Source organism: Phyllobates terribilis, unplaced genomic scaffold, assembly GCF_046119375.1.
Source record: "Phyllobates terribilis strain yellow unplaced genomic scaffold, ASM4611937v1 Scaffold_7__3_contigs__length_470593459, whole genome shotgun sequence".
Classification (NCBI taxonomy): Eukaryota; Metazoa; Chordata; class Amphibia; order Anura; family Dendrobatidae; genus Phyllobates; species Phyllobates terribilis.
The window spans coordinates 363,410,785-363,416,784 of NW_027362767.1; positions in this window are offsets into that span (position 1 = coordinate 363,410,785).

Here is a 6,000-nt window from a genome sequence, read left to right on the forward strand (position 1 = left end):
TCCGTGCCTTAATTCACAAGCAACAGTTAAATCTGTCTGGAGGGGAGATTGGCAGTGCGCGGGTAACAGACCCGTTTCCCATTGTATTACCACCAAATAGTGAAATGATGATATGGTGTCGAGCAGCTATGGGTATCAGAAGAAAGGAATACCAGGCAATTGTAGAACCGGTATATTCAGAGCATAGACCTACTTCTGACAGCTAGAGGGGTGGTGGATGTACGCAGGGGAAGAGTACCAATCCGTGTGTTGAATTGTGGTGAGGAAGAAGTGAAACTACCCCGGTATGCTACTGTAGAAAAGCTGTACACTGTCAGTAATAACAACATACAGACATTAGAGTCCTTGCCCCCGTCAAGTCAGGCGGAGGACAACAACCCCAAGAGACAACTGGGGGAGTGGTGGCAGCAGTTGCACATAGGGACTGATGCCACTCTCGACCACCAGAAGCAAGGAGTTTACTGGGTAGTACAAGAGTTTAGCCAAGTATTCAGTAAGCATCCATTAGATTTTGGGAGGATAAAAGGGGTACACCATCACATACCCACAGGAGATCACCCCCCGATTAAAGTGAGACATAGACCCATGCCACCAAACCACTACCAGTGTGCTAAAGAGATGCTGCAGGACATGAAGGATGCCGGGGTTATAAGAGATAGCTGTAGTCCCTGGGCGGCCCCCTTAGTCTTAGTCAGAAAGAAGGATGGCACTATGAGGATGTGTGTGGATTACAGGGAGGTCAATAAGATCACTCACAAAGATGCTTCCCCTTTACTCCGGATAGAGGAGTCTCTTGCTGCATTAAAGACGGCTAAGTATTTCTCCACATTAGATCTCACTAGTGGGTATTGGCCGATCTCCGTTGCAGAAGAAGACCGGGAGAAAACAGCATTCACAGCACCAATGGGCCTATGCGAATTCAATAGCATGCCATTTGGGTTATGCAATGCATCGGGGACGTTTCAGAGACTCATGGAGTGCTGCCTGGGACACCGGAATTTTGAGACGGTACTTTTATACAGTACAGACCAAAAGTTTGGACACACCTTCTCATTTAAAGATTTTTCTGTATTTTCATGACTATGAAAATTGTACATTCACACTGAAGGCATCAAAACTATGAATTAACACATGTGGAATTATATACTTAACAAAAAAGTGTGAAACAACTGAAAATTTGTCTTATATTCTAGGTTCTTCAAAGTAGTCACCTTTTGCTTTGATGATTGCTTTGCACACTCTTGGCATTCTCTTGATGAGCTTCAAGAAGTAGTCACCGGAAATGGTCTTCCAACAATCTTGAAGGAGTTCCCAGAGATGCTTAGCACTTGTTGGCCCTTTTGCCTTCACTCTGCGGTCCAGCTCACCCCAAACCATCTCGATTGGGTTCAGATCTGGTGACTGTGGAGGCCAGGTCATCTGGTGTAGCACCCCATCACTCTCCTTCCTGGTCAGATAGCTCTTGCACAGCCTGGAGGTGTGTTTGGGGTCATTGTCCTGTTGAAAAATAAATGATGGTCCAACTAAACGCAAACCGGATGGAATAGCATGCCGCTGCAAGATGCTGTGGTAGCCATGCTGATTCAGTATGCCTTCAATTTTGAATAAATCCCCAACAGTGTCACCAGCAAAGCACCATCACACCTCCTCCTCCATGTTTCATGGTGGGAACCGGGCATGTAGAGTCCATCCGTTCACCTTTTCTGCATCGCACAAAGACACGGTGGTTGGAACCAAAGATCTCATATTTGGACTCCTCAGACCAAACCACAGATTTCCTCTGGTCTAATGTCCATTCATTGTGTTCTTTAGCCCAAACAAGTCTCTTCTGTTTGTTGCCTGTCCTTAGCAGTGGTTTCCTAGCAGCTATTTTACCATGAAGGCCTGCTGCACAAAGTCTCCTCTTAACAGTTGGTGTAGAGATGTGTCTGCTGCTAGACCTCTGTGTGGCATTGACCTGGTCTCTAATCTGTGCTGTTGTTAACCTGCGATTTCTGAGGCTGGTGACTCGGATAAACTTATCCTCAGAAGCAGAGGTGACTCTTGGTCTTCCTTTCCTGGGGCGGTCCTCATGTGAGCCAGTTTCTTAGTAGCGCTTGATGGTTTTTGCAACTGCACTTGGGGACACATTCAAAGTTTTCCCAATTTTTCGGACTAACTGACCTTCATTTCTTAAAGTAATGATGGCCACTCGTTTTTCTTTACTTGGCTGCTTTTTTTCTTGCCATAATACAAATTCTAACAGTCTATTCAGTAGGACTATCAGCTGTGTATCCACCTGACTTCTGTACAACACAACTGATGGTCCCAACCCCATTTATAAGGCAAGAAATCCCACTTATTAAACCTGACAGGGCACACCTGTGAAGTGAAAACCATTTCCGTGACCACCTCTTGAAGCTCATCAAGAGAATGCCAAGAGTGTGCAAAGCAGTCATCAAAGCAAAAGGTGGCTACTTTGAAGAACCTAGAATATAAGACATATTTTCAGTTGTTTCACACTTTTTTGTTAAGTATAGAATTCCACATGTGTTAATTCATAGTTTTGATGCCTTCAGTGTGAATGTACAATTTTCATAGTCATGAAAATACAGAAAAATCTTTAAATGAGAAGGTGTGTCTAAACTTTTGGTCTGTACTGTACCTGGATGATGTCATAGTGTATTCCAAAACCTATGAAGACCATCTGGAACACCGGGTGGAGGTATTTACAGCTCTAAGAAAGTATGGAATGAAGCTCAAGCCATCTAAATGTTACCTGCTGAAGCCAAAAGTCCAATACCTAGGGCATGTGGTCAGCGCGGATGGCGTAGCACCAGATCCGGAAAAAGTGACAGCTATCCAGGACTGGCAGAGGCCGACCACCGTCAGAGAGGTACGTCAGTTCTTAGGTTTGGTTGGGTATTACAGAAGATTTATTAAGGGCTACATGAAGATGGCAGCGCCCCTACAAGATCTTCTAGTAGGCCAAGCTAAGAAGAGAAGGTCTTCAGAGCCGCCGTTGGAATGGAGAAAGGAACAAGAAGACTCCTTCCAACAAATGAAACAGGCCCTGACTGGTGAGGAAATCTTGGCGTACCCAGATTATAACCTACCATTTGTCCTCTACCCGGATGCAAGTAATGTAGGCCTGGGACCAGTACTGTCCCAAATACAAGAAAGCAAGGAAAGAGTAATTGCCTATGCCAGTAGAGGACCTCAACCTACCGAAAGGAACCCGGAAAATTACAGTTCCTTTAAGTTGGAGTTCCTGGCCTTGGTCTGAGCAGTCACTGAGAGGTTCAAGCATTACTTAACAGCTTCAAAATTTACCATCTTTACGAACAATAATCCGCTAACACACTTGGATACTGCAAAGCTTGGTGCATTGGAGCAGCGCTGGATGGCCCGGCTATCGAACTACGACTTTACCGTCAAGTACAGAACAGGCCGTGGAAATGCAAATGCTGATGCACTCTCCAGAAACCCTCAAGTACATTTGCAAGGGCTTGAAGAAGAAACAGATGACTTGGAGGAAATAGAACTTCCAGCTTTCCATAAAAGTAGAAAATGGAAAATGACAGAAACCCATATCTACCAGAACCGTCAGGATGTTGCACTAAACCCGCTGCCTCATTATGGATGGAAAGAAACCCAAGACAGCGATCCGGCAGTGAGCCTAGTGAAGAGGCTGGTAACCCTTGATTCCAAAATTGAGAAGAATGTTTCCCCAGAGGCCCAATACCTGTGGAAAGAAAGAAGCAGGTTTTTTATCTATAAAAACCAATTGTGCAGACAGTATATCAATCCAAGGACACATGAAATGGTATGGCAAGTTGTGGTTCCAAAGAGAGACGTCCAAATGGTATTGGAAGCGTGCCATAATGGAGCAGGACACTTTGGATGGAGAAAACTGGAAATACTGTTACGTGAGAGGTTTTATTGGATTAGCATGAGGTCTTCCATAGAAAAATGGTGTAAAAATTGTGGCCCATGCTCATTAAGAAGAGGAGATCGTAACAACCAGAAAGCACCACTCCAGCCTCACTCCAGCCTATCATAACCAAACAGCCCTTGGAACTAGTAGCCTTGGATTATGTCAAACTCACACCCAGTAGATCAGGCTATACTTATGCTCTTACCATGGTGGACCACTATTCCAGATTCCTAGTGGTAGCTCCTGTGAAGGATTTGACAGCTCAGACAGCAGCAAGAACCTTTCAAGCTTATTTCTGCAGGCCACATGGATATCCAGAACAGGTATTGACAGATCAGAGTCCTGCTTTTGAAGCGGAAATATTTCAAGAGTTCTGTAGCTTGTATAGATGCAAGAAAATTCGTACCACGCCTTGCCATCCCCAAACTAACGGAATGTGCGAAAAAATGAATCACGTGGTAATAGAATTGCTGAAGACTCTACCCTTGGAAGACAGAAACAGATGGCCAGAGAAATTACCAGATCTTATTGACATCTATAACAACATCCCAGTAAGTTCAACTAATTGCACCCAGGCATACTTGATGAGAGCGAGACCAGGAAAATTGCCAGTGGACTTTGAAATGGGCATTGTAGTTCCTGAGGAAGACCACTCAAGTGCAGATTGGGATACTAGAAGAACAGAATAATACAAGAAAATACAGGAGTGTGTTGAGAAAAGTCTAGCAAAATCCAGAGAAAGACAGGAAACCAATTGCAATAAAAACGCACAAGGAATGCCGTTAACCCCCGAAGAATTGGTTTTGAAAAGGAAAAAGAGACTTCATAAGCTAGATAATCAATGGGAAGAAGAACCATACACTGTATTACCATCCAATTTTGACAACCAGAAAACCTGTCTAATCAGCAAGGATAACAGAAAAACAACAGCAACAGTGTCCCGAGACCACTTAAAGAAGTGTCCTCAACCCTTACAACAAAAAGATTATATCCCTTGTCCCATACCAGAAGAAGAGACGCCAAGGACAATTAAGACAATCTTAGGAGAATTACCCGCAGATTGGCCTCAAATAGAAGGAGCATACTTAATTCCCATGTTGACATTCCCACAACCAGTAGAAGGATCAAGAGCAGAAGAACCACCTGCTGCAGCCGAGCTAGGGAATCCTGCAATCAGTGTACCTGCCATTCCCACTAGGGGAGAGGGAAGACACTCCGGCATACCTGTGCTACGTAGACCAACACAAGAGTAAGTAAGTAGTGTTCGCTCCACACCAGGCTTACGCACCAGTGGGATACCAGTTTTACGGAGGTCATCACGTATTAATTTTGGACACCCACCACTCAGATACAGGGAGTAAACCATAACAAGTGGGAAATGTAAATAGGTTCAAAAATGTAAATATGTAGTTAAAGTCAGTATATAGAAGGGTGACGAGTAGACGAAAACAGGTTACACCAGGTACACAATATAAAAAAAGGGGTGAGTAGAGTTGGCGTAAGAAGCTGTCTAGGGAGAGCAAAATATTGGCCAATAGGTGACCCCAGGGCCAAAGGGCCTACAGTGTTTATGACCAGTAGAAACCCCTGCAGTACCTAGGACCCTTGTTGTGTATTGTGAATTGTTAAGTCTACTAGATGGTGGCCCAATTCTAAGGCATCGGGTATTCTAGAATATGTATGCGGCCGACCAGGCGCGACTAATCAGTGAAGCAGTGTTTAAATGGGTTGTGCACTTTAAATTAACCCCCCAATGTATCCCCCCCCGGGGCCGCTAATGAATTTTGGAGGACCGGGGAGCGAGGCCGCCGGTCGGGGAACTTCTGCTGCGAGCAGCCGGGAGATGACCCGCTAGCACAGGGTGAGCGTGTGAGGGTGAGCGTCCGAGGGTGAGCGGCAGAGCATGAGCGTCCGAGCGTGAACGTGTGAGCATCTGAGCGTGAGCGTCCGAGGGTGAGCATCTGAGTGTGAGCGTCCGAGGGTGAGCATCTGAGCGTGAGCGTCCGAGGGTGAGCATCTGAGCGTGAGCGTCCGAGGGTGAGCATCTGAGCGTGAGCGTCCGAGGGTGAGCATCTGAGCGTGAG